At 43.3% G+C, this 27,860-nt stretch overlaps 1 long non-coding RNA gene across 3 annotated transcripts in view; it reads left to right on the top strand.

The window, feature by feature from the left end:
- The window catches only part of LOC102395590, a 194,961-nt gene that overhangs the window by 36,730 nt on the left and 130,371 nt on the right, over positions 1-27,860 (top strand). Inside the window, exons 4-9 of one of the 3 annotated variants that reach the window (XR_006549850.2) lie at positions 6,791-6,923; positions 7,929-7,992; positions 12,493-12,681; positions 23,069-23,177; positions 23,284-23,354; positions 24,460-24,528. This is a non-coding gene — a long non-coding RNA (uncharacterized LOC102395590). The remainder of the gene's footprint in view (positions 1-6,790; positions 6,924-7,928; positions 7,993-12,492; positions 12,682-23,068; positions 23,178-23,283; positions 23,355-24,459; positions 24,529-27,860) is intronic. The other 2 variants (XR_006549852.2, XR_006549849.2) reach the window with 2 other exon arrangements.

The following is a 27,860-nucleotide window of genomic DNA, read 5'->3' as shown; positions in this document are numbered from 1 at the left end:
CTTGTCTCCCAGGGAGGAATGTGGGAATGTGCAAGACAATCTGTCCCTTGTCTCAGAGACAGATACAGTTAATACATCTGCACATAAAAGTGTGGTGTCAGCCAGAGCCCATTACTGATCCAAAGCTATAGAAACACATGTGTTCCGTGTAAGGATAAAGTGTGTGTGTGTATATGTGTGTGTGTTGGAGGGTGGGTGTGAATATAAACAAAGAAAGCGAGGGCTGTGCCAGTCTAGAACTTCCTTGGGCATCAATTCAGCTTCCATTCAGATCATGTAAACAAGCCTTCAGAGACTAAAAGAAACTTGAATATAATTTTTAAAAAGCTTAGAGGCTTGGTTTTGTGTTTCATTTATCCAAATGTTCTTTTGCTTATGGATTCCCCTAAATTTTCTTTCCAACCTCTTCTCAGCCCCTCTGGCCTCACACTACCCTTGAACGTGGCCAGGAGGAAACTCATAGGTGTCAGCCAGTCGGCATGGAGAGTTTCTCTTTCATCCCCTGAGTGTCTGGAGATGTGAGTTTAATGAGAGTCATCGACCTTTGAATTATACAAATGGACCTCTTTAGCAATCACTTCCCTCCCCAGTCCATACCCACCCTCAGCTTTTAATCTTCTCAATTATATTTCCTTTTCATTGATTACTACTTTGCTAACTTTCAGATTGAGCAGGCAGTAAAACCTTAGCCACACAGGTAATGCAATTGCTTTTTGAGCCTGACGCCTACATCTCACCTCCTGAGGGGGCTTTCAGGTCCCCCTCCCACCCTACTGGATCTTGGCAAGTCCATTGGCCTTCAATTGATTTTGCAAAATGGCCCCTTCCAACCAAAGACCGTGCAATCCTAGTTAGGAAGACAGAATTGCCGTTCTGAGCTTTGGTAGAAAAGATTGGTGAGGCGGGGGCGAGGGAGGGGGAGGGGAGTGGGTGTGCTGCGTGCTGCTGCAGGGAGTATGGGAAGGGCCCTCACAGAAGCCGGCTGTCCCAGCTCTGCCTGGGAGTGGCAGGTGACAGGCTTGGGAGCGGGGAGTTCTGGGTTCTGTTCCCACCTCTGCTCTGACTTTCTGAGTGACCTTCGTTGAACCACTTAAGTTTCTGTGCTTTCCTCTCTGTGCATCTGGAAGGGGGAGACAATGACACTTGTCTGTGAAAATGCTTTGAGGGATCCTGGCATAAAAGATCCAATGTAAAAGCAAGTGATGGGCAATGCTTCCCATAAAGAGCCCCTTGTGTGCATCTGCAAGAGGCCCCACTTGAGGGCAAAGAAGAAAACTGGAGAAATTTCCTTGATATCAAGGCCAGGTGGAGGACGGACGTTGCTCGGGACGAGTTGGAAAACCCTGCTGTAGCTGGGGGCTCCGGAGCTACAGCTGGGATATGAGCTCGGCGAGGAGCATGCTGGGACCTGGCCAGCAGAACAAACAGATCTGAGGTCTCTGCACCAAGTAGGACCCTGTGCCGTATCAGGATTAGCCAGGGGACCTGACCAACAGCAAGAGGGGGCCTGCCTCCCATGATTTACGGGCACTGACGCAGGGACCCACCGGGGGAGGGGGGAGTCAGAGAACTTTGGGGACATTTTCAAAACTGGAGGTCGTTCAGAGGAAATTACTCAATAAAAACCAGGTTTCTCTAACTGAATAGATCAATTTACAGCTCATAAGGTGGAAAAAGTCTGAGACTTCAAGATTCTGGTTGGGCGGGTCTCCTAAGGTTTCCTCCCTTGGCAGAGCGGCTGTGGCTTTGGCTCTCTCAAGCCAGGCACCCCTTCTGTAGCTTTCAGGGCCAGCATTTTTTCTCTCATCTTGTTTCTCTCTTTTTCTGCTACTTAAATTTTTCTGGTTAAGATTCCTCCTCTCTCCTCTTACAAGCCTCCAACTTTCACCTCCCTACAGTCCTATTAGAGAAGCCCCTATTGTTTTTGTTTTCCTGATAATACAGTTTCTTTTTTCATGGTTTGCCCCTCTCAGCTGCCTCCCCTTCCCCATGGCTCATCTCAGAGCCTCTCTTCCCTCTGTTTTCCCTTCAGGTCCCTAAAGCTTCTGCCTTTCTCCTCCAGCTGCCCATGGTCTGTTTTTCTGTGCACCTCTCAACCTCTCTATTTCTCTCTCTCTGCCTTTTATCTTCCCAGCCCCTCTCTTTGGTTGCTCTCTTGGCCTTTCTCAGTTGCTACTGCAGTAATTCATGATGAGCGTCCAGTAACACCATCACCTATTGACTGGGCTTCTTTAAGACAGCACAACAGCAAGAGATTTCTCAGGGAGGCAGGATCCAGGACCCGGGAAGGAAGATAGACAGGACCCAGATGGAGCTGTATTGGAATTCCATCATCCATCAATCATCATTCATCCATCATCCATCTATCTACTCATCGACCCGTCCATCCCTTCATCCAAACCTTTATTTAATCATTCATTCAATGAACATTTGTTGATATGTGCTACATGCCATGGACTGGGCTAGGCACTTGAGAGAAAATGGAGATCCAGTATAGACATGAGCCTTGATTTCAGTAAGGGCTAAGGAGAGGTATAGAGTTACCAAGAGACCATCTCCTCAGGATAGGAGCTACTTAGGAATAGGGAATGAGGCTCAGAGGGGAGAACATGCAGGCAGTGTACATGACTTTTGAGAAAGGCTGCCACTCCTCACCCCTACCAAATCCTCTCCCATTGGCAGACCAAAGGCTCTCATTCTTCTAGCAGAGGTCAGAGCTGTTGGGCATTGACTTCAAGTGAAACACATCCTGTGACCTGGAAGCAATGACTTGGTCTAAGTGGTAAATAATAGTCATTAGTCCTTTCCTGGGAACAGACTTTATGAGTGGGCAGAAGGCATTTGACACCCGAAGGTGGGAGCTTATGGGAAGTAGTCACCTCTCGAATGTGGATGTGTCCCCATGACGACGTGCTTGCTCTTCACGGTGCTGGGAATGGACTCTGAGGGTCTGAGGGAAGAGGGCATGCCTCCCCGCCAGCCTGCTCTTCCAGGTGTCAGCTGGGGGCCCCACAAGCTGCTCCTTCCCTCTCTGGAGCCTCAGTCCTTCCATAAACTTTGGAGACCAGGTAATTCTCGAAGCCCCACACCTCCCTCCTCCCTCTCCATGGCATTGGTCACAAATTCAAAGCAGCCCTTGAGTTTCATGCCTTGATGGCCTGGTAATTGTTATTGGAACTCGCCTTGGATGGATTTACGGTAATGAATTCACCTAATAGCAAACCCGTCACAGGGCTCTTTGCAGACAGGATCTTTCCCGTGTGAAGATATTAGAAAACCATTCTGCAAAGGAAAAGCGGTACTGACTGGTGACTTCAAGTTTAGGAAAAAACACCACTGTTTGAGTTTTTCTGTTGGCCTCTAACTTTAAACACTTCATTGGCCAGTTGCTAACCAATAGAGTTTTTGGCCAAGATCCTGTTTATATTGGCACCTAATGTGTGTATCACAAGCAGTTTGTGTGTTTTGGGGCATGTGTGTATATGTGTGTGAATCTGTATATGTTACAATCTCCAAAACTTTTGAGCACAAGGTCTTATGCTCTGCTTTTTGCAGATCGTTCTGTCTGTAGACTGAACTAGCAGGCAGAGCATCCATGTGCATGAATAACTTGTTGTCAGGCCACCCTTTCCCATCACAGCCACCCTCTGGCTTGGCCTGACCTGGCATGGAGCTCTCTGGCTTCCCTGGCCCCCTGTCCTGCTGAGTAATGAATGAGTGAGATGGCCTCTGCCCAGTGAAAGGGGCTCCGGGGACAGTGGGTGCTTTCTGTGTCACCTCAGTCCGCAGGACCAGAAAGCGAATCATCAGGAATGCTTGGGATGAGGAGGAATTTGCTCCTAGCTTGAGTCCGGAAGGCTCCATGTTTCTGTGGCTTGGCATTAAGCAAACAGCTGCTTTTTTGTTCTCTCCTCAAATTATTTGTCCAAACAAAAGGCAACTGTCATGGGGAGAAAAGTACAGTTTTTCCAGCGCTTGCCCCTCTGTGTGCCTCTTCTCACAGCATGCTCTCTTTCTGTGTGCATTTCCACAGTTCAGTGTCAGGTTTCCAGCTGACAGCAAGGCAGGGTCTGCTGCCCTGCAATGTGAAAGCCACCCTCTGCCTCTCTGAAGCCTCCTGACCCAGCACAACATCAGCGCTAAAGGCCAGTTTCCCAGGATGGCACCTTCCCTGTCCACAATCCCCAAGGATTTCTTAAGTCTGTAAATCATGAACTGAGAAACGTTCCCTTGGAGACTGAAAGTTTGGAAAATCTGTGAATCCTGGAGGAAAGAAGATGCTCCCTCAAACTCCCATTTCTTTAGAAAGTTTTGTAGTTGGTTCTTCTGCCTGGCAAAGGATTGTTATTTAATTGCAAGTCATCCTTTAGAAAAGACTTGGGTTATTAGTTTGCATGTCATTAGAATATGGTAAAATATGCTAAACAATACAACTAAATGATACAGAATTTAATCTTCCTCTGAGGCTTATTGGGATTAGGCCATGTCCTTATCTGCCCAGCACACTCACGACTTTTCTTCAAGACTTGGGGCAAATGTCACCTTCCTAGTGGGGACCTCCCCTGTCACCTGACCCAGAACTGCCCTCACCTGCCCTGCAGAATTAGGGCAGCCTCATCCAAGCTCCCATAACTCTCCTAGTACTGGCACATGACAACGTTTACACTTTCTGTTCCAAAATAATTTCAGACTTATAGAAAAAATTGCAAGAAGAGGATAAAGATTTCCTATATACCAACGTTTCTCAACCTTTTCCTCATTATTGCCCCCTTCCCCCCAATCCTTTCTAGATTTTTTTTTCCTAATTACCTTCTGCCATGAAATTTTAATACCATAGATTTGCTGTAAATATGCTTGTGAACTCTCTGTATGTCTGAGCTTTACATGGAAAAAGAGTGAGTTGTGTTGCCCCCAAGAACAATTTCCATTCTTGTGAGCACAGTATTGCCTCCTGGAGAATGTATGCTGTATATCCTTTACCTAAACTCCCCACACGCTAGTGTTTTCTCATATTTGCCTTATTGTTTTTTCTCTAGATATGTATTGTTGTTTAGTTGATAAATTGTGTCCAGTTCTTTTGTGACCCCACAGGCTGTCCATGTGTCCAGGTAAGACTAGTGAAGTGGATTGCCATTTACTTATCTGGGGGATCTTCCTGACCTAGGAATCGAAGCTGTTGGTTTGTGTCTCCTGCATTGCAGGTGGGTTCTTTACTGCTGAGCCACTGGGGAAGCCCTTAAATATGTGTGTGTATATACACACACACACACACACACACACATGTATATACATAGAAATATACACATTTATTTATACGTATACACAGTATATATTTTTTCCGAATTGTTTAACAGTAAGTAGCAGACATGATGCTAAATAATTTAGAAAGTGTTCTTGTAAACAAAGGCTTTGTCTTTGCATTTTAACAAAAAAAATTTTTTTAACATTTCCATCTTTTCCATGTGACTGTGAGTTTCTCAGGGTCTACAACCTGTTTTTTACTATCTTTGGAGACTGAGTACCAGGATAGGGCCTAGCATATAGAAGGAGCTAGTATAAAATAATACATTTTATTGGAATATAGTATATGCCATGCATTTGATACAATTTCCATATAATTTAACAGATATGATGAAATTTTTTCTCTTAGTATAAAATATATAATGTAAAATATCATATGCTGTACATAAAAATGCAAAACATTTCTATTTATAAATGAATGGAAATCTCAGGGTCATCAGTATAAACTTCAATCACAAAGTAGTCTATAGTTTCAGAAGCTAGAAGAAATCGGACTAAAAATTTTCAGACTTTGGAAATTGCTGTAAAAATAGCAAATAGCAACCAAGAAACTGTTCACCTGATGTCAGTGTCATAGAAAAATACTTGGAGTTGTCTGAGCATGGCACTTGCCACCTGGTCTCAGCATTTGTGTTACTCTTTGGGAGACAGTGTAACACAGTAATTCAAACACTGTCCTGTTTTCTTGCATTCACTCATAAAGATTTATTGACAACCTTCCATTGACAAGCAGGTATCAGAGGATCCTGAATTTTATTTTTCATTTTCTATGTACTGAAAAGTTGCCTAACCCACATTTGCCTTGATTTCTTTGACTGTAAAATGGATATCAATACATTGTGTCCTGTGCTTCAGCACATTGCTTAATGTGATATAGGATATGCTGAGGACTGATTCTTCATGGATTTTAGAAGGAGAAAATGTAGAACAAAATTCCAGGGACTGCTGCTGCCAGGGACTAAGATGACCCAAATAAGACTTATTCCAAGAGTTTGGCATCATAGGTGTGAATACACTTGGTATGAATAGATACCCATCCCACAGAATATGTAGCTGATGTACAAAACATGTAGCTGATGTACAAAACATGTAAATATGTATGTTAGGTTAATTTATTTCAAAATAAATTATTTTGCTGAATTAAATTTTACCAATGAAACATTGACAACCCTAAGCATAAATGAGAAAAAAAATATAAGTATTTGCTGTTGTGACCACTACTTAAAGATTTTCTTGACTTTCTTGAAGATTGCCAAACCCCACTGTTTCCTTGTGTCATGTCCAGTCCATGCAGTCTGCTCACCAGATTACCCCAAATATCATGTGAGAGTCCCTGAACTTGCGGGGGAAAGCTTGGGTTGGGGGAGCTGAGAATAAGCTGTGATGTTCTATGGTTAGAGAGTAAGACTATATCAAAGGCTAATTTTGTTGAAATCACAGTATTCGCAATCGATGATTCCATACTTGGTGCCTTTCATTTCCTCCACAGCAAATGGACAAGAGAAGCTATTCGCATCTTCCAAACTCTGAGACAAGACATCCCGGGACAAATCACTGTGAGGACTGCAGCCAGTTATGGCAGAAGGTCCTGCATTACTGAATCTGGAGCTGGAGGAGTCCAGGTGAATGAGATCTCATCCTGTATTGTTGTAGACAAAGTTAAGTCCCTGTGGATGGAGGTGACTTGGTTATGGTCACAGAACAAGTTACTGGCAGAACTAAGACTACAGTCCAGGTTTAGCCCCTAGTCTTGGCACTAGGATACTTTCTTTTTTTAAGTGCCCTCCTTGGAAAATTTAAAGATTAGTAGATGAGAATATGTTTTGTTCCCACTTCTTTGAAAGAAACGTTCTGAATAAATTTAAATACCTTATGCACCATTACTTGAGATGATCCAAGGGTCTGATTAGATATCATACTAAACTCATGAGACTAAGAAACAGAATCAGTATCCTTATCTATTTTTAATTTCCCCATTTTGCAGATGAGAAAAATAGGGTCTAGTTGCACTATTTTTGGCACTGTGAACTTTCCTTGAAGATGTAGCAGAGTTTGGATAAGGATTTTTTTCCCTAACTCAGTTATCTGTGGAGTTTCTACTAGATTTCACTGTTCCTTAGTGGTGGGGCTAGGTATTTTGGACAAGTGAAATTGGATTTCACTTCTTTTTCATGTTTCCTTGTGAGTATCTTTTCTTTAAGCCTCAAGGTAACCAATTAGAGTATATATTGGAACTCTTTTCTTCCCCATGACTAGGCTTTTCCCTCTCTTACTAACAGAGTGCTGCATGTACTAGACTGCCAGACCTCTCTGTCTTTTGAAACATATCCATCCTCTGTGTGACTCCCTTATAGTCCCGTTCATCTGCTATTGGGCACAGTGGGTCCCAATAGGTTCATCATAAAAGTGATCTATACCAATGAATAAAATAGGCAATGTGTTAGTCTATCCATATAGCTTCATGCCATAACTAATTAAATGTGTATATAGTGTAAATAATTCCCTCCCTTGTGGTAAACTGTTTTTGAAATTTTAAGTCCCTTTCTTTAAAAATATTATATTTGCAGCAAAAAGAATAAGATACAAAGTGACTGATGAAAAACTGAGAACATTCTTCCATTTTTCAGGAGACACCAGCAGTCATTTTGCCAGAAATATCGATCAGCCAGAGAATACACGTCTGTGAACTGGGTAAGTCCAGGGGCAGGAGTGGAGGCAGGTTTACCTGAAGTAAGCAACAATGTCCAGTGGAATGAGGAGCCTAACATTCTAGGTGACAATTTTTACATCCATTTCACTGGAAATATGGTTGAGTCCCTTGGTAGGAAAATTTATTTTTTTAGCACTACGGCCTCGGAACCAGCAGAGTTCCAAGAATGAGAAGTAAGCATTTAAAAAGTCCAGCACTGGGTGAAATACCAAGTGTTCCTTTCCTATTTCTGCGCTTTTGTTGGTGGAATTATGTTTTCCAGCTGTGGAAGAACCACTATACATTGTCATTGGTTCACAGCTATGTCACATCCTATTGTTCGGTCGCTCAGTCGTGTCTGACTCTGCGACCCCACGGACCGCAGTGTGCCAGCCTCCCTGTCCTCCACTGTGTTCCATTCTACAGGACTCAGTCCAGACTTGGAACATGGTATCTTCCATTTGGAGCTGAAACTGAGCGTCCAAGTCCCTCTTACCATTCTGTGAGACTGGCTACTTCTGGGTGTTGGGATACACAGTGACACAATGGATGCCATAAGTCTGTTGCCTCGCTTTTTTGGTTGAAAATTAGGAGAGACACAGAAAGAAAACCATTAAATAAAATGTGATCATTGAACTTCATCAAACTTCAAAGCTTCTACTCTTTGAGAAGCTATTAAGAAAATGAGGTAAGTCACAGATTAGGAGAAAGTATTCCTATTTATATAGCTTACAAATGACTTGTTTACAAATATATAGAGGACTTTAACAACTCAATAAGAAAATCAATTGACAAGGGGCAAAATTTGAACAGAGACTTCACAAAGATATAAAAATATCTAATAAACCCCTCTCCGCATCACTAGACATCAGGGAATGAAAATTAAAACTACAGTTAAATAGTGCCAAACTACACCTATTAGAGTAGCTAAAATTTAAAACATTGACAGTACTAGATATTGGAGAGGATGGGCAGCAGCTGGAACGCTCCTATATTTTGATGAGATTATAGGATGGTATTTTGAAAAATAGTTTATTGGTTTCTTTCAGAGTTAAATATGCACTCACCATATATGCCTCAAAAGTCTACTCCTTCAGTATCTACCCAAGAGAAACAAAAACGTATGTCCAAACAAATACTCTACAAGAATATTTATAACAGCTTTATTCATGAGAACTATAACCTAGAAACAACCCAAATGTTTATTAATGGACAAAAAAATTGTGGTGTGTCCATACAATGTGTTATTTCTCATTAATAAAAAGGAGCAAATTGCTAATATTACTGATACGTGTGACAGAATGGAAGTGTCTCAAAAATATTGTACTGAATGAAAAAGATCCCAATACAAAAGAGTTAATACTGCCTGATTCCATTTATATAAGACTCCAGAAAAGATAAATCAAGTATATAATGACAGAATTAGTGGTTACCTGGGGCTAGGTTCAGGGACTGGAATAGGGATTGGAGTGACGGGGCATAGGAAGCATTCTGGTTGGAAGAAAATGTTCCTTGTCTTGACTGTACTATGGTTTCTCAGGCATATAAATTATCAAAAGTCATTGAAATGTGCACTAAAATGGACTTGTTTTATTGTATTGTACTTACCTCAGGTACAATAAAACAGATGGAGAAGCTCTATATAATTAGCAAGAACAAGAGCTGGAGCTAACTGTGGCTCAGATCATCAGCTCCTTATTGAAAAATTTAGGTTTAAATTGAAGAAAGTAAGGAAAACCACTAGGCCATTCAAGTATGACTTTAATCAAATCCCTTATGATTATACAGTGGAGGTGACAAATAGATTTAGGGGGTTAGATCTGGAAGATAGAGTGCCTGAAGAACTATGAATGGAGGTTTGTAACATTATGGTATAGGCGGCAGTGATCAAAACCATCCCAAACAGAAAGAAAATAAAGAAGGCAAAGTGGTAGTCTGAGGAGGCTTTACAAATAGCTGAAAAAAGAAGAGAAGTGTAAGTCCAGGGAGAAAGGGAAAGATATACTCATCTGAATGCAGAGTTCCAGAGAATAGCAATGAGAGATAAGAAGGCAGTCTTAAATGAACAATGCAAATAAAAAGAAGAAAACAGTAGAACTGGAAAGACTAGAGATCTCTTCAAGAAAATTAGAGATATCAAGGGAAAATTTCATGTAAAGATAGGCACAATAAAGGACAGAAATGGTAAGGACATGACAGAGGCAGAAGAGATTAAGAAGAGGTGGCAGGAATACACAGAACCATACAAGAAATGCAGATGGTGATTTCAGCCATGAAATTAAAACACACTCCTTGGAAGGAGAGTTATGACCAACCTAGACAGCATATTAAAAAGCAGAGACATTACTTTGCCAACAAAGGTCTGTCTAGTCAAGGCTATGGTTTTTCCAGTGGTCACGTATGGATGTGAGAATTGGACTGTGAAGAAAGCTGAGCACCGAAGAATTGATGCTTTTGAACTATGGTGTTGGAGAAGACTCTTGAGAGTCCCCTGGACTGCAAGGAGATCCAACCAGTAGATCTAAAGGAAATCAGTCCTGGGTGTTCATTGGAAGGACTGATGCTGAAGCTGAAACTCCAGTACTTTGGCCACCTGATACAAAGAGCTGACTCATTTGAAAAGACCCTGGTGCTGGGAAAGATTGAGGACAGGAAGAGAAGGGGATGACAGAGGATGAGATGGTTAGATGGCATCACTGACTTGATGGACATGGGTTTGGGTGGACTCCAGGAGTTGGTGATGGACAGGGAGGCCTGGTGTGCTGCTGTTCATGGGGTCACAAAGAGTCGGACACGACTGAGTAACAGAACTGAACTGATACAAGAAATGTCTTAATCACCTCGATGACCATGATGGTGTGGTCACTCACCTAGAACTAGACATCCTGGAGGGTGAAGTCAAGTGGGCCTGAAGAAGCATGTATTATAAACAAAGCTAGTGGAGGTGATAGAATTCCAGCTGAGCTAATTAAAATCTTAAAAGGTGATGCTGTTAAAGTGCCACACTCAGTATTTTAGCAAATTTGGAAAATTCAGCAGTGGGCATAGGACTGGAAAATGTCAGTTTTCATTGCAAGTCCAAAGAAAGGCAATGACAAATAATGCTCAAACTACCACACAGTTGCATTCATTCCACATGCTAGTAAGGTTATGCTCAAAATCCTTCAAGCTAGGCTTCAGCAATACCTGAACCAAGAACTTCCAGATGTACAAGCTGGGTTTAGAAAAGGCAGAGGAACCAGAGACCAAATTGCCAACATTTGTTGGATCATATAAAAGGCAAGAGAATTCCAAAAAAACATCTACTTTCCCTTCATTGACTATGCTAAAGCCTTTGACTGTGTGGATCACAACAAACTGTGGAAAATTCTTCAAGAGATGGGAATACCAGACCACCTTACCTGTCTCCTGAGAAACCTGTATGCAAGTCAAGAAGCAACAGTTGGAACTGGACATGGAATAACTGACTGGTTCAGAATTGGGAAAGGAGTACAACAAGCCTGTATATTGTCACCCTGTTTATTTAACTAATATGCACAGTACATCATGGAAAATCCAGGGCTGGATGAATCACAAGCTGGAATCAAGACTAACTGGAGAAACATCAAAAAAAACCTCTCAGATATGTAGATGATACCACTCTAATGGCAGAAAGTAAAGAGAAACTAAAGAGTCTCCTGATGGTGGTGAAAGAGGAGAGTGAAAAAGCTGGCCTAAAACTCAACATTAAAGAAACTAAGATCATGGCATCCAGTCCCATCATTTCATGGCAAATAGAAGGGGAAAAAGTGGAAGCAGTCATAGATTTTATTTTCTGGGCTCCAAAATCACTGCAAATGGTGAGTGCAGCCATGAAATTAAAAGACACTTGCTCCTTTGATGGAAAGCTGTGATAAATCTAGACAGTGTATTAAAAAGCAGAGACATCACTTTGCCAACACAGGTATGGATAGTTGAAACTATAGTTCTTCCAATAGTCATGTACGAATGTGAGAATTGGATCATAAAGAAGGCTGAGTGCCAAAGAATTGATGCTTTTGAATTGTGGTGCTGGAGAAGGCTCTTGAGAGTCCCTTGGACTGCAAGGAGATCAAACCAGTCAATATAAAGGAAATCAACCCTGAATATTCACTGGAAAGACATCTGATGCTGAAGCTAAAGTTCCAATAGTTTGGCCACCTGATGAGGAGAGCTGAATCACTGGAAAAGCCTCTGATGTTGGGAAAGAGTGAAGGCAAAAGGAGAAGAATTGGATGGTTAGATAGCATCACTGAATCAACGGACATGAATCTGAGCAAACTCCAGGAGTTAATGAAGGACAGGGGAGCCTAGAGTGCTACAGTAAATTAGGTTGCAAAGAGTTAGATTCAACTTAGCGACTGAACAACTTATACCTCAGGAAACATGTTTTTTTATAAAAAGTGTGTATTTATATGATACTGGATATAATCACCTTGTGATTCTATCAGGACTTGAACTCTTCATTGTGAATCATCTTTCAGGGATTGACATGGAATCCAATGAGCATCCCAAACACTTCAAGCTCTATTAGATTCATTAGTCAGAAGACCTCCTGGCAGAATGACTTGTGTTGTGGCCTGAATCAGCTTCTCCAGCTTTGGACTCCACTCAAGACTGAGTAACCTTATGCCTTACTCAGCAACATGGTCAGAGGAGGACATCCATATGTGGTACGTATCAACCCAACAAAGGCCAATAAAAGTGTTGCTCATTCTTAGTGGTGATGTATGTATGATACAGCAGTATTTCTTTCATCTTGGAGGAACTATTCTAGTATTGCAGAAACATGAGCTTTTAGAAATGCCCCTGAGATCCATGAATTTCCAATGGATGTGTCTCCCCACTTGTGACACATGTGTGCTTTACTGAAATATCTGCTCCTGTCTGCTTACCTGGTTGATTAGCCTGGTGTCAGCTAAACTGGTCCTGTAGAACATTCCATGGAATAACAAGAGGATCAACAATCTTTCCTGATCTAAATTATGGCACAAAGCAGAGTCCCAAGGCCAGGGTGGTGAATATGTACTATTATTCCTGTCAGATAAAAGCAAATTTCTTCTGATAGAGAGTATACATTTACCAGGTCAGCAGCATTAGATAACTAATTCAGTGACTTGGCGACAAGCTCTTCTGCTGTCCCAGCTATTACTCGTGCCGGTTGTGGGAATTATGAGTCAGATGAGAGGGAACCATTTATATGAGGTCAATGGGGGAGATATTTTTGGGAAATGTGACTTTTCCTCATACCATATCTCTTTATAGATTCTGACAGCCCCACTGTGTGATCTGGCCGTTGATACATGATAGCTTAGATTTGCAGGGAAATTTAACTTATAAAGAAATAGCTTACAAATATATTTATTCACAATTTCCTTCACAATAGGTCTATGGAACAGATAGAGCAGATATTATTTTCTTTAAAAAAAAAATCATTTATTTGGCTGCACTGGGTCTTAGTCACAGCATGCAGGATCTTCTTGTTCCATGACCAGGGATTGTACCTGGGCCCCCTGCATTGGGAGTACGGGGTCTTAGCCACTAGACTACCAGGGAAGTCCCAAGGGCAGATATTATTTTTTGAATTTGAAATGACTGATATAAGACAATGTCAGGATTTTAGTGTAGATCTCTCTGATTCCACAACTGAGTTGCCACCATGCCCCTTAAAGCAATGCCGTTCCTAATATGTGGGTTAGTTAAATTCAGTTGAACATACTTAATGGTGAAAAGTGATATCTACACAGCACTTGGTACAAGATAGAAGATTCACTTGTTGTTGTTGTTTAGTCTCTAAGTCTTGTCTGACTCTTTACAACCCTGTGGACTGTAGCCCGCCAGGCTCCTCTGCCCACAGGATTTCCCAGGCCAGAATACCAGAGCAGGTATGCCACACCCTCTTCTAGGGGATCTTCCCAACCCAGGGATCGAACCAGTGTCTCCTGTGGATTCTTTACTGCTGAGCCACCAGGGAAGCCCACTAAGCAGTGGCTCCTGCTAAGATTGATATACATACATTTAGGATATGCCAAGTGCTGGGGATACAGATGAGGTCCTCTCCTTAAGGAGCATGGTGTGAGAGGATAAGGCAGAACTTGCTGAGGCATATGCTTCCAAGATTGCCTCAGAAAGCCAGCTGCTGCTGCTGCTAAGTCGCTTCAGTTGTGTCTGACTCTGTGCGACCCCATGGACGGCAGCCCACCAGGCTCCCCCATCCCTGGGATTCTCCAGGCAAGAACGCTGGAGTGGGTTGCCATTTCCTTCTCCAGTGCATGAAAGTGAAAAGTGAAAGTGAAGTCTCTCAGTCATGTCCGACTCTTGGCAACCCAATGGACTGCAGCCCACCAGGCTCCTCCATCCATGGGATTTTCCAGGCAAGAGTACTGGAGTGGGGTGCCATTGCCTTCTCCCTGATTAAAAAAAGAAAAAAAAAAGATTACCATTTGAGTTCTGTTTAGGCCAGGCAAATTAAGGCTAGTAGTGGAATGCCCCAGGGCTCTTTAAGGATCAGAGTTCTGTCCCTTCTCTGATACAGGGCCCTTCTCAGGTAGGGCCCTCCCACCCCCAGTGATTTGTTCTGAAAGCGACACCCACAGAGCAGGTTGCTTTGGGGAGAGGAGTTCAGTGATCACTGTGAACATCCCATTTTTCAGTTTAGCCAATGATCATCACCTTATTTCTTGGATCTAATGTGACTTATTGAGGTATAAAAATCAGCTGGAACACCTTAGGGGAGAACACCCTGGAATGAGCTTCCTACCTCTGTGGGGTCACCCAGGAAACATCCACATTCGTATCACTTCTCAGCGTTCACAGGGCAAAAGAGTCAGATGGGTTGGGGGTAGCAGAGGAGGCCTGCAGAGAGGCAGTGAAATTGCTTATGCAGTCCAGGGAGGGAAGAGGCTGACCTGGGCATTAGAGAGGTTTATGTGACACCCAGATGCTCCAGAGGTGCCCTGGTGCCACCACGGGCTTTCCCCAAGGGAGGACAAGAAGCATTCCGAGTGGCTGCTCAGGGTCTGCATGGCGCTGAGAGTGGCCTGGTTTGGCTGGATTTCTCTTGTTTTTGTTTTTCTGTTTTTCAGAAACGGTCACCAAATTCCCATCATTCTTTGTATGCAACACCCATTAAACCTAAGCGATTTTCCAAGACAAAGAAAACACCATGTCTGGGAACACGTGCCAATAAGAAGTACATGACCTCCTCTTTCTGGGGCACTGGTATTTTTAAAGCAACAAATGCTTGATATTGAATATCCCATCAAGGCTCCCTTCCGAGCAGATCCAACAATTGTCCTGGGGAAGAAACAATCTGAGAAATGCCCCCAAACCGTTATGGGGTGCCCACAAAAACAGCTCATCAAATTCCTCTCCCTAATCAGGAAGGCAGGGGGTAGTGTGTGTGTGTGTGTCTGTCTGTCTGTCTGTGTGCGTGTGTGATAGAGAGAGGTGCTTGGCATGGTGCTTGAGACCCATCTTTGTCCCCTTATCAACCTTTTGCTTACCCCTGTAAAAAATACAACACAACTTCTCTCCAGGAACATTTTCCAACCAGAGGTCTCTGCCTCAAGGCAAATATATTGACTCTTGTGTAAAGGCCCTTCACAGGCCTTCTGGAAGCTGAGCGCCCTCGCTTGGCTAAGTAAATATCAAAGTGCTGGGGCTTGTGAGCAGGTGGAGCTGAGCCTGGTGGGCCTGAGCCCCAGCCATGGCCTTTCTGATCCTTTGTTTTTCTGCAGCAAGTGGAGGCGAAGGCAAAGGTGGAGGGAAGGGAAATGTGATCTCCAGTGAATTGCAGTGTTTTGCTTTCTCTAATCCTATTCAGGTGGTGACTGTAGCAAAAAGGAAAAACAGGCCAATATATAGGATGCAGAAAAACCCTGATTATTACCCCAATGAATGTGCATTGGCGGAATTGAATTCAAGTTGCAGTGATTCATTATTAATGGGTCCCAAGTTCTAACCCAGGGTGGAAGTGGGGCTCTTGTGAAGGCGGAGATGGTGGCTGAGGTAGGGTCTCCACCCTGGAGAGGAACTGGGCCCGGAGCAGGCGGCCCCTGAGCCTGGCCCAGACCGCAGCTGGCCCAGGGCCACGCTTCCTCCAGGACTGCCTACTGCACACCTGCGACTCGGCTTCTCTTGTCTCAGAGCTGCGTTGCTGGTGATTTATTCCACCCTGGAGCCTCCCAGAGGCCGGGCCCTGGGAGAGACTGTGCTCCATCTCCGCCATTCCCCAGTGAGGACTCCCCAGTGAGGAGGATGGAAAACACTGTCTTGCATGAATAATACACCTTCCCCTTTTTGAAGATCTCAGAACACCTAGCAGACAGGATGCTCTTCACCCTCAACCACTCCCTGAGGCTAAATCAGGTTTTGATTTCCCCCTCCCTGCCTTTTTTTTTTTTTTTTTTTTTTTTTAAATGAGGAAATGACAGCACAGAGCAATTGGTCCCTGGGAGTGAGTTGTGTTGGGGTAACAGGAAGCAGGCAGGGAAGAGCTGATTTGGTAAGAGTCCTTTGTAGAGGCAGAAATTCTCTCAGCTAACCCCGTGCTCTGTCAGCACAGACACACGAAAGGGATCCCAATCATTTAAAAGCTCCAGTCTACATAATAGCTTACCCCAGATGCTGGTCAATGCACAGGGCTTTTTTGTCTGTTTTAATTCACAGGAGGGTTCCCTTCTAAGAGGACACTTCTAGGTCACATAGAAATAGAATTGAAACCACACCTAAGAATTGGAAAGGCCACAAGGAGAACTGTGTATTCAAACTTCAGTCCTGTTGAGCTCAGGAAATGAAGGCAAAAATTCCCTGTCCCCATATTTTTCTGCCAAATGAATGGAACAAGAAGGGAGACCCAGGAGTTTCTCTGTGGTAGACTGTCTGTTAGGTAGTGATGACTAGCCTCTAATTCTCTTTGGCTTTTATTATTGTGCAAATTCTTACTAAACTTTTAGCTGCCCCTAGTTGACTCAGTGGTAAAGAATCTGCCTGCCAAGTAGGAGATGTGTGTTCAGTTTCTGGGTCAGGAAGATCCCCTGGAGAAGGAAATGGTAACCCACTCCAGTATTCTTGCCTAGAAAAACCCATGGACAGAGGACCTTGGCGGGCTACAGTCCATATGGTCACAAAGAGTTGGACACGACCGAGCAACTAAACAGGTCTTTCCTTCACCATGCTACAGCAAAAATGATCTTTTACAAAACCAAACTCTTGTCATGTCATTCCAGTACTTAAAGCACTCTGTGACATCCCATAGTCTTCAACATAAAATTCAAACTCCTTAGCATAGCATGAAAGACCCCTATCTGCCCACCAGATGCAGGAAACAGCCTGCTACTTTTTATACTCAAGCTTATTCAGTCATTCAAGACATCAGACTGTCATTGACTGGGTGTTATGTGTGTTAGTCTCTCAGTCATCTCTGACTGTGACCCCATGGACTGTAGCCCACCAGGCTCTTCTGTCCATAGGATTCTCCAGCAAGAATACTGGAATGGGTTGCCATTTCCTTCTTTAGGGTATCTTCCCAACCCAGGGATTGAACCCAGGTCTCCTGCATTGCAGGCAGATTCTCTGATTAAGGACTCAATATTTTTCAGTAGGTTTGCCAGGCACTGGAAATGTACTACTACACTTGGTAGAGCCTAGAACGTGATCTGACCAAGACTCAAGGAATCCACCCCTAGCCCCAGAACTTAACTTCTCTCTCTGCCCATAACTTCCTCCTCTTCCACCAGCTAGCTTTTCAGCTTCATGAATTTTCTTCTTCATTTCTCCCCAATGCCTCTCTTGAATTTTCTGATAGCCCATGGTGCTATAATTAGGTACTTTTCCATTTTCCCCCTTTGTGTATGAGATTTTTGAGGACCGGAACTTTGTCTTGTTCATAGCACCTCACATAGGGCCCAGCTCATGGTAGGTGACTCTAGGGGTCATGGACTGGCTTTGGCCAATGTAGGGTGGTGAGGGGCTCTGGAAGAGAAACCTCTAAACACACTGTCCCTTGTTTTCTCCTTGGTGTCACGTCTAGACATGATGCCTGGTTCTGCTGCAGCCGTCTTGCTGTCCAAGTGGCACTAGCTTTAGAAAGAAGCCAGTAATGAGGGCAGCGGGGCAGAGAGTTGCAAGTAACCTCAGCCTGGGATCCTCCTACATCTGGACCTGAAGTTATGTATATAGCAAATTTCTCATGGTTTAAGCCATCTGATTCAAGGTCTTTTCTTTCCTTCTCCTTTTTCTTTTCCCTCCTTCTCATCTTCCTCCTTCTTGTACTTTTTCTTTTAGCTTTTATTTTTTGCTGCCCACATCTTTCTAACTGGTTTGTAACTTAGTACCAGTCTTCAGTTGGACTGACAGTGAAGGGCCTAGCCAATGGAGTCTAGCTGACAGCATCTGCAATTAATTGTTTTTATTTAAAGGTCTTATTTTCCCTACTAAACTATAGATTCTTCTGAGGGGAGGAAGTGATTTTGTTTCATATTGTCCTGTTATTCTCTTCTTTGAAGAATCTACCTAATGCCTATTATGTAATACAGAGTTCCAAAAATATTGAGTCAAACTGAACTGAATTGGCATGTTCAAATACTCTTCTCCTTTTTCTTAACCCTCAATATATCACTTATCTTTATACCACATAATGTAGTATTTTGTGCTATACCATGGTTCTTACATTGATGCCCATTGAAAGTCTTGCACTCCTCAAGAAGATGTTAAGGTTCTGGAGAACAGCATCTGAGTCTCATCTCGTATTTCTTTGATATCCTTTGTAGTTTGCAGCATTTGTAGGGCTCATAGAAGCATCTAACAACTTCCTGATGAACTAATGCTCTGAAACCTTGCAAACATTACACCCTCCCAAGGTTTTCAGTTATGCACTCTTTCATGTTTGTCTCGGTTCATGATGGCAAAAGTTCTCACCATCTTTGCTGGACACCCTATAGACATAGAGTACCTTCTCTTCTTTCCCATGTGCATAGAGGTGACATCAAATAAAGCCTTTGTGACTAATGAAGGAGAATATTAAAGTATTGTCTCCCCACAGATCACAATTCCATAGAACGATTTTGGTGAACTTAAACCTCTCAAGGACTATTGTGGTGGAGGTGGAACTAACATTCAAAATATTGTTTGGGATGGAGGGCAGTTTTTGGAAGTGACACCACACACTGATCACCTTGTTTAGCCGTTAAGACTGCTTTGCTATTAACTGTGTGTAGTTACAGAGCCTAGTTTTCTTTCTCATCTCCAAGACATCTCTATTTTTGAAGCTCTGCTTCTTAGGTATGTCCCTCTGTGTTTCTGAAGAAGTCTACAGTCACAATTACCGTTTGCTGAAAGGACACTCGGCACCCTGTTTTCTATCCCTTCGAAGGTCCTCTGACAAGATGCTCCAGCTGCCTGTTTTTCACACATTTTCCCATGACTGAGATTCAACAATACAACTCAGCAGTTTAAATTGTTTAAACAAGCTCCCAACAAATAAAAAGTCAGGGAGAGGTAAACATAGGGACCTATACATTCTTATTTTTCAGTGCCTCTTTGAACATTGCTTTCCCTCTCTTGGTGATGGATTTTGACTCTGGTTATAATAACAGTATCTCTTAGAGAAAATATTTTAAAAACCCTGAAACCAAGAGAAAGCAGGAATTAAGAATCGACAAATTTGTCCTCATTTTTCCTTCCTTATTTTACATATCTGAGTAGTTTTGCTCTCCAAATCTGATTAACAACTTTTCCTTTTGAAGAATGGTCATGCGTTCTTTGGGTTATTTAGTTTGCAGCCAGGTATGTCAAGGTGGTAATAAATTACATGTGTGCTTAGGTGTCAGGAACATCCATAGTATAATCGAGGGGATGCCAGAGAGCAGGGCTTTTAATTTAATCTCCTATGTCAAGTACTGTACAGTTCAGTTCAGTCGCTCGGTTGTGACCGACTCTTTGCGGCCCCATGGACTGCAGCACTCAAGGCCTCCCTGTCAATCGCCAACTCCCAGAGTTTACTCAAACTCATGTCCATTGAGTCGGTGATGCCATCCAGCTATCTCATCCTCTGTCGCCCCCTTTTCCTCCTGCCTTCAATCTTTCCTATCATCAGGGTCTTTTCAAATGAATCAGTTCTTTGCATCAGGTGGCCAAATGATTGGAGTTTCAGCTTCAGCATCAGTCCTTCCAATGAATATTCAGGACTGATTTCCTTTAGGATGGACTGGTTGGATCTCTGTGCAGTCCAAGGGACTCTCAAGAGTCTTCTCCCACACCACAGTTCAAAAGCATCAATTCTTTGGCGCTCAGCTTTCTTTATAGTCCAAGTCTCACATCCATACATGACTACTGGCTTTGACTAGATGGACCTTTGTTGGCAAAGTAATGTCTCTGCTTTTTAATATGCTGTCTAGCTTGGTCATAACTTTTTTTCCAAGGAGCAAGCATCTTTTAATTTCATGGCTGCAATCACTATCTACAGGGATTTTAGAGCCCCCCAAAATAAAGTCTCTCGCTGTTTCCACTGTTTCCCCATCTATTTGCCATAAAGTGATGGCACCGGATGCCATGATCTTAGTTTTCTGAAAGTTGACTTTTAAGCCAACTTTTTCACACTTCTCTTTCACTTTCATCAAGAGCCTCTTCAGTTCTTTGCTTTCTGCCGTAAGTGTGGTGTCATCTCCATATCTGAGGTTATTGATATTTCTCCTCTCAATCTTGATTCCAGCTTGTGCTTCATCCAGCCCCGTGTTTCTCATGATGTACTCTGCATGTAAGTTAAATAAGCAGGGTGACAATATACAGCCTTGACGTACTCCTTTCCCTATTTGAAACCAGTTTGTTGTTCCATGTCTAGTTCTAACTGTTCTTTCTGACCTACATACAGATTTCTCAAGAGGCAGGTCAAGTGGTCTGGTATTCCCATCTCTTTCAGAATTTTCCACAGTTTGTTGTGATCCACACAGTCAAAGGCTTTGGCATAGTCAATAAAGCAGATGTTTTTCTGGAACTCTTGCTTTTTTGGTGATTCAGTGGATGTTGGCAGTTTGATCTCTGGTTCCTCTGCCTTTTCAAATCCAGCTTGAATATCTGGAAGTTCACAGTTCACATACTGTTGAAGCCTGGCTTGGATAATTTTGAGCATTACTTTACTAGCATGTGAGATGAGTGCAATTGTGTGGTAGTTTGAGCATTCTTTGGCATTGCCTTTCTTTGGGATTGGAATGAAAACTGACCTTTTCCAGTCCTGTGGCCACTGGTGAGTTTTCCAAATCTGCTGTACAACCAATGGACATATCTCAACTTAAGGAAACTTGACATGTGAGACAGTGTGTTATGTGCCCTAGGGGATAAAAGATACGTCAGACATATTCAAACCCTACAGGTATACTATAAGCAATCAAAAAAGGGGGAAAAAAACCCTTTTTTTCGAAAATGGAAAAATTGCATCACAAAAGTAATTCACTGAGAAATAGATTTAGTGTAGAGACTGAAATGTCTAATTCTCCATGTCTCATCCTAGAGATAGATACTGTTAAGAGTTTTGTTGAGACTTTCAGAATTCTTATGTGTATAGTATAATACATGTGTATAGAAACGTGTGTTTTTATGCAGTGGGATCATATTATATATACAGTTCTTTAACCTCTGTCAGTGCATCTAATTATCTTGGCTTTATCTCTCACTGTGTACTATTCCATTGTGTGTGTGTATCACACTGCCTCATATTGACAGGGGACCCAGTTCTCTGAGTTTTTAAAATTGAAGTATAGTTGATTTAAGTTGTTGTTCGGTCATTCAGTCGTGTCTGACTCTTTGCGATCCCATGAACTGCAGCATGCCAGACTTCCCTGTTTTAGGTGTACAACCTAGTGATTCAATATATTCATAGATTATACTTTACTTAAAGTTATCATAATATAATAACTGTATTCCTCTGTGATGTACAAAATGTCCTTGTTGCTTTCCCTGAGATATTTTTTACTCCATTAGAAAGTGTTGTAGTAAATATCCTTGTTCATTTATTTATTGCACTTGTGAAACCAACTTCTTAGGAAGATCAGGGAAGATTTCAGAGAAGTGGACCTTTAATAGAGCCTGGAGGATGGTGTGGCATGGGCAAGGATGGAAACCACAAGATGTAGTCTGGGGTCTGTGAATAGATGTCTTTGGGTGAAGTGTAGATTTTGTGGTTTCCATCTTGGGCAATTGACTCACAATAAAAAGTTAAGATGAAGGGGGAGTTTGCAAAAGAACATGAAGTTCCTACAGTTTAGACATTTTGAGTTTGCAATGAATGATGCCATGATGCCTAAGAAGAAATATTAGATGTGGGAATGGAGGGCGTCAGGTAGATAGGAACCACCAGAGAGGAGGAGACATCAGTTTCCAGTAAGCACCGGGAAAGCCATGGCACACAAAAGAGACATCATAAAGGATGATTCAGCAGGGCTGGATGTGACGGAAGTTAAGAAGCCCTGTTTCCTTATCTAAAATTTGGGGGACAACAATTTCCATCCCTCATGGTTAGTATGAGCACTAAGTGAAATAACAGGCAAACTTTTCATAAGTAACAGTTATTCCTGTAATACCATTTCATTGGGTTATGAACTTTCTCTCTAGTCCCCCAAATAATGGTCATCCCAGCAGGGCTCTAGGAGTTGTTCGTTTATGGAACAAAGAGGGTGAATTACAGTGACCTTTTCAGGGAGCAACTGTGAAGTCACCGAAGGGGGTTGGCTATGTTTTCCCAGTGATTCAGTGGAAACTTAAGAGTTTAACTTAAGAGTCACCTCCAAAGATGTGAATCTGCTCTAAATACTTTGGGGCACTTTCACATCTGTGGTTACTGAGTTAAATTTTCCCTTTTATCTATTTCAACACCCCCTATCCACCCCACTCCCCATCAAATTACAGAGATTTGTTTTTGCTTTTAGAGCAGAAAGGAAGGATGGGAAGACACATTCCAAATATTTAGTTAGTTTCAAAAGTATGTGTTATTCAAAGCACCTTCAAGTACTAGGTTTCTTGAAATAAGAAACTCTATCATCTCTCTCCACTGTGTTCCCTTGGCAGGAACAGTAACCATCTACTTCAAGTGCAAAACACTCAGCTCTTTGCAGGGAAAGAATAACAGCCTGAGAGTTGGGAGAGGGGAATTCCAGGCTCAGCTCTCCTCATCCAGGTAGGAAGACTTCTCTGGGCCTCATGATCCTGATCAGTAAATGAGAGGGCTGAACAGGAAGCCTTTAGTTCCTTATTGGTAAGAAAGCACAACCTCTGGTTCACAGATCCCTTGTGAGGTTGACGGGGCAGTAGCATGAGCCTTGTTTTGCAGACTTGGAAATGGGAAACCCAAGAGGTGAGTGACTTGTCTAAGCAGAATGCGACTTCCCTCCTCAGAGATAAGACCAGAGCCAGTGTCTGCCAGCTGACTACTAGCGGCAAACACTGTCGTCTGAACAACTCTGCCTTTGATTGGGATGGAGACTTCTAGAAGGTCAGGGATCTGCTTCCTTCATGTGGAAATCACCTCCCATCCCTTGGCAGCCCCCATTATTTCTTCCCTTCCCACTCCCACTTTTTACTCTTTATTCCAGCCACCATGAACTAGTTTGAGTTCTTCAAATGGCCCCATACCCTCTCACCTCCTGCTCTTTGCATAAACTGGGTGTATTTTTCTTTTCTCTTGGAAAACTTTTCTCCCCATGAACCTTTTCCCCTAGTTAACTCCCCCTCCTCCTTCAGGCTTTTGTTCTGTCCTTGTCTCTTTCAGATAGTTTTCCCCAGCTCTCCCTCCAAGCTACGTTAGAGATACTTTCTCTGAACTTTTCTAATCATTGTGGTGATAGTATTTACCACCCTGCAAGGTAAGTGGCTGTTAACTTACCAAAGTATATGAAAAATATACTCGATTTCAGTGGCTTCAACCAGGTAAAAACTTTTCTTTCATGTAACAAAAAATGTAGAAATGTGCTCTTGAGAGTCAGTGTGGTAGCTTAAGTCAACAGGGACCAGATCCTTAAAGCTTTGTGCTCCAGTGTCCTTAATGTTGCCTCATGGTTCCAAGATGGCTGTTGGAATGCAAGCCATCACATCCATGAACGGGGCAGGAAACAAAGGAAATATCTACCAGATGAGTCAGCCCCCTTAATGAAACTTTCCTAGAAGCTCTACCAAAAATCATCTACTTGCCTATTCTAGGTTGGTAATATAGTTTGTCAGTATCCTGAAAAACACCGGATGCTCTTGGGGAGGTACAGGAGAGAGGAGCTGTTGGTAAACAATCTGCGTCTCTGTCATCTAAACTACTCAAGATGTGGTAGGCCATCCATGTCAGTCTGTGAGCAGACAAGTGAGGAAATGTACGAATTTATGAACTTTTATAAGAGCTTGACATTGACATGATGTGGTATCTGTCCACAGTGATAGGCAGTAAAACAGTAACATTTGGTTCTTTCCCACAGAGTTTGAGAAGCCCCCCCTGCCACGGGTCCTCTATCTTCCCCACAAGACTGCAAGCATCAAGAGGGCAGGTAAGCTTTGCTGTCTGTGTTATTCATGGGTCCTGCTGGCTATGACACCTAATGAAGAGGTGGTTCACAAACCTGTGAGTCTGGATGATGCCAGAAACTCGGCCTCTGTACATTGATGCTGAATTGAATCTTGGAGACAGGGTTTGGGGTGAAATAGAAAAGAATAGAAAAAAAAGTTGCTTTATCGCTTTGCCAGGCAAAGGGGGACACAGTGGGCTCCTGCCCTTGAAAACTGTGTGTACCTACCCAGGAGGATTTTTTGAGGAGTTTTATAGCAATAGTTCAAGGGTAGGGTTGCTGATAAGATTAGGGTGTGTACAGGGCCTGCACTCCTTTAATCTGGTCTCAGGTCACCTTCTTGATGAGCTGCTCTGGTTCCTTTAGTCTCAGGTGGTCTTCTCTGGCATGAAGACTGCTGACATCTTCCATTTATAGAAAGTTAATTCTATGAAGACCTTAAAAACATTTTTATATGTATCATTGTTATGTGTACTGTTTCTTGGCTGCTCCTCCCTTGACTCTGCATCCCCTCCCTTCCTGGATTAGCAACTGTTCAAATCTGTGCTTTGAAACTCAGGGAAGGTCACGAAGGCTAGACTCTGTTCCCTATAAGAAATGGGGTTACACACAACAGCTTCTGTACCCAGGAGCCCCACAGGGTGCTGCTGGGCTTCAAGGCTAAGCACTGATTGCATTTGTCATCATCTGATTCTTGCTCAGCTCACCTGCCCAGATGTGTCTGAATTTCTCTCCTCTCCTGTGTCCCTTCGTGATCTTGTGTTTGTGCTTCTCTCTTGCCCTACTCTATGATCCCTCTTTCTTGTCCAACTCTTGAATATGCCAACTCAGCCCTGAGCTCTCCACTTCTCTCTTTCCACACCTTCTTCCTCGGGGTTACCTACTTCATCAGCTTTCCTGCTCCTACAGCAGAAAGACCTCCAGGTCTTGGCCTCAGGCTGAACTCTCTCTTGGCCCCTGGTATCTTCCAGGTGCTTGCTGGAGTGGGTCCAAAACTGAAGTCTCTCTTCTCCTAAGTTAGGCTGACTTCCCGACTCTTTCCTCAGACACCAGTGGGATTTGACGAAGACCCAAGAGAGGCCAAGCCTTGAGAATGGATAAATCTAAACAGTTGGGGGAGATAGGACGTGCTTCTACATATGAGCAAAGGAGGCTCCCCACGCTTAGACCAGGCCCAGAGGGGCCCCTCCTGTAGGGCTCTGGGAAGGTGGTGCAGGCCCTGCTTGTGAAACTAGAATGCTTTCTGTATTGGGCAGGGAGGTGTGATTGAAGATACTTCCTCCCTCAAGGATGACCCTTCATCACAGTGAGCAATTGCTCTTCTCTAATTAAGTGCAAAGCCCACCCACTGTGAACTCACTTCCCAGGTCTGTCTAGGACTGCCCTGGCCTTCTCAGCTTGCTTCACAATCGATAGCTCTAGAAAAAGGAAGCTTTATTCACTGAAATCACAGATCAATGAGACAAGATTTGCATATAAGCTTAGTATATAAATCCTGGGGTGAGGTAATAATTTTTTTTTACCTGCTGTCTCCTGATTTTCCCTCCCTTTCTGTTTTCTCAGTTCATTCTCCCTTCTGCTCTTTTGTCCTTCTCTTCACTGATGATGTCCTTTCCTTAAATACTCCTACTTTCCCCACCCAACTCCTATGCACTTCCTCCAGGCCCTGTGTGATGATTATCTGGGAATTTGCCTCCTACCACCCAACCCTGAGGGCAGAGCTACTATTTCCCTCTGGGTCTCCAGAGTGAGGGCTTCCCTGATAGCTCAGTTGGTAAAGAATCCACCTCCAGTGCAGGAGACCCTGGTTCAATTCCTGGGTCAGGAAGATCCCCTGGAGAAGGGAAAGGCTACCCACTCCAGGGTTCTGGCCTGGAGAATTCCATGGACTCAAAAGAGTCGGACACGACTGAGCGGCTTTCACTTTGACTTCTCTAGAGTGAGCTCGGCATGGGGGTTTGGGGGCCGCCTCATGGTCTATGCTCAGCACTGTTCTTTGAACTCATACATCTGTTTATTGAACAACCTCTCCTGTCCCTCTCTTTCTCCATTCTTTCCTCTTCTCTCTTCCAGGTTCTCCTTTCATTCACCTTCCTTAGGAGGAAGATTCCTACAGGTACCTTGACAAGGAGGAGCTAGAGTGTGTCACCAGAGTTGGGACTTCTCTGTCCCAGAGGCCAAGGGGTCACCTAGGACAATTAGGGATCATTTCCCTACATGGAAGTATGACCTGTGTTCCCCAATATTCTCCCTTACTCCCAGGGGACTTGAAAGACCTGAAGAATCTTTGTGTACTTTTCTTGACTGAAGACTTTGAAAGCTTCTCTCAGACAGAGAGGTGGAAATGGTGTGATGGAAACCCCAAGAACCTGACCCCAGTGAGTCTCTCCAGAAGATAGTGCCCATAGGATTCTTGGGTTTCTATTTTCTGTCTTGACTAAAAAGTTATAATATGTGCACTCTTTCAAAACAGATACAGCTTTTGACTTTATTTTTGCCAGTTTAATCATGTTTGGTTGTAATTTTCTTTTCTTTCCTCTGGGATATCAAAAACTTGCATTGGCACATTTTGGGGTCCTCTTCTCAGTGTGATACTTACATTTAGAGATAAGTGATGGTTTGAATAAAAATTGGCATGGGTAACTGCCAGGACAGCTTCCTGCATCATTAGAGACGAGTCCAGATCGGAACGGAACCTGGGGTCCCATCTTGTGTGCTGGCTGGTCCAGATCAGAGGCTCCAGTGCTTTGTACTTGTGACTTACAGCAGCGGTGGGCCCTGACGTTCCTGTAGTGTGTCACTTACAGTGTGCCTCCATGTAGGATCCTATTTGAATCTTGTGTCAGTGCTTCTGAGGTCAGTTGTAATCACATTGTAGGTGAGTTCATTGAAGGTCAGATGTTATGTACTGAATAACTTGCCTGCAGTTCCACAGCCAGGAGGCACTTCCTAAGGCTCAAACCCACTTTTTGCTGCTAAATTCCTTGTTCTTCCCACTGAGCCACATGGTCCAGGTATGAGCTCTGCTCTAGGGTGATGAGCATCATGGGATTCATGGGATGGTTCTTGACTGCTACTGCCCTAGCTGTCAATGTAAGAAATAGCTCCTGATGAAGTTCACTTTTCCTGGGAGAGAAGGAAGGTGAATGATGTGCAAATAGCTGAACTTCCTTGCTCCAGTTTCCAGAAAATGCTGCCAGGGCCCATGGATAGGACCACTTTAAATCCATCCCAGTCTCTCCTCTTCCTGTGCATACCTTCTCTTCCTTGCAGCCTCTCAGTACTGCCTTCCTTCTGCCTCTGGCTCTCTGGGC

The sequence above is a fragment of the Bubalus bubalis genome, chromosome 3 (genome assembly GCF_019923935.1).
Source record: "Bubalus bubalis isolate 160015118507 breed Murrah chromosome 3, NDDB_SH_1, whole genome shotgun sequence".
Lineage (NCBI taxonomy): Eukaryota > Metazoa > Chordata > Mammalia > Artiodactyla > Bovidae > Bubalus > Bubalus bubalis.
This window is presented reverse-complemented; position numbering and strand designations above follow the sequence as displayed.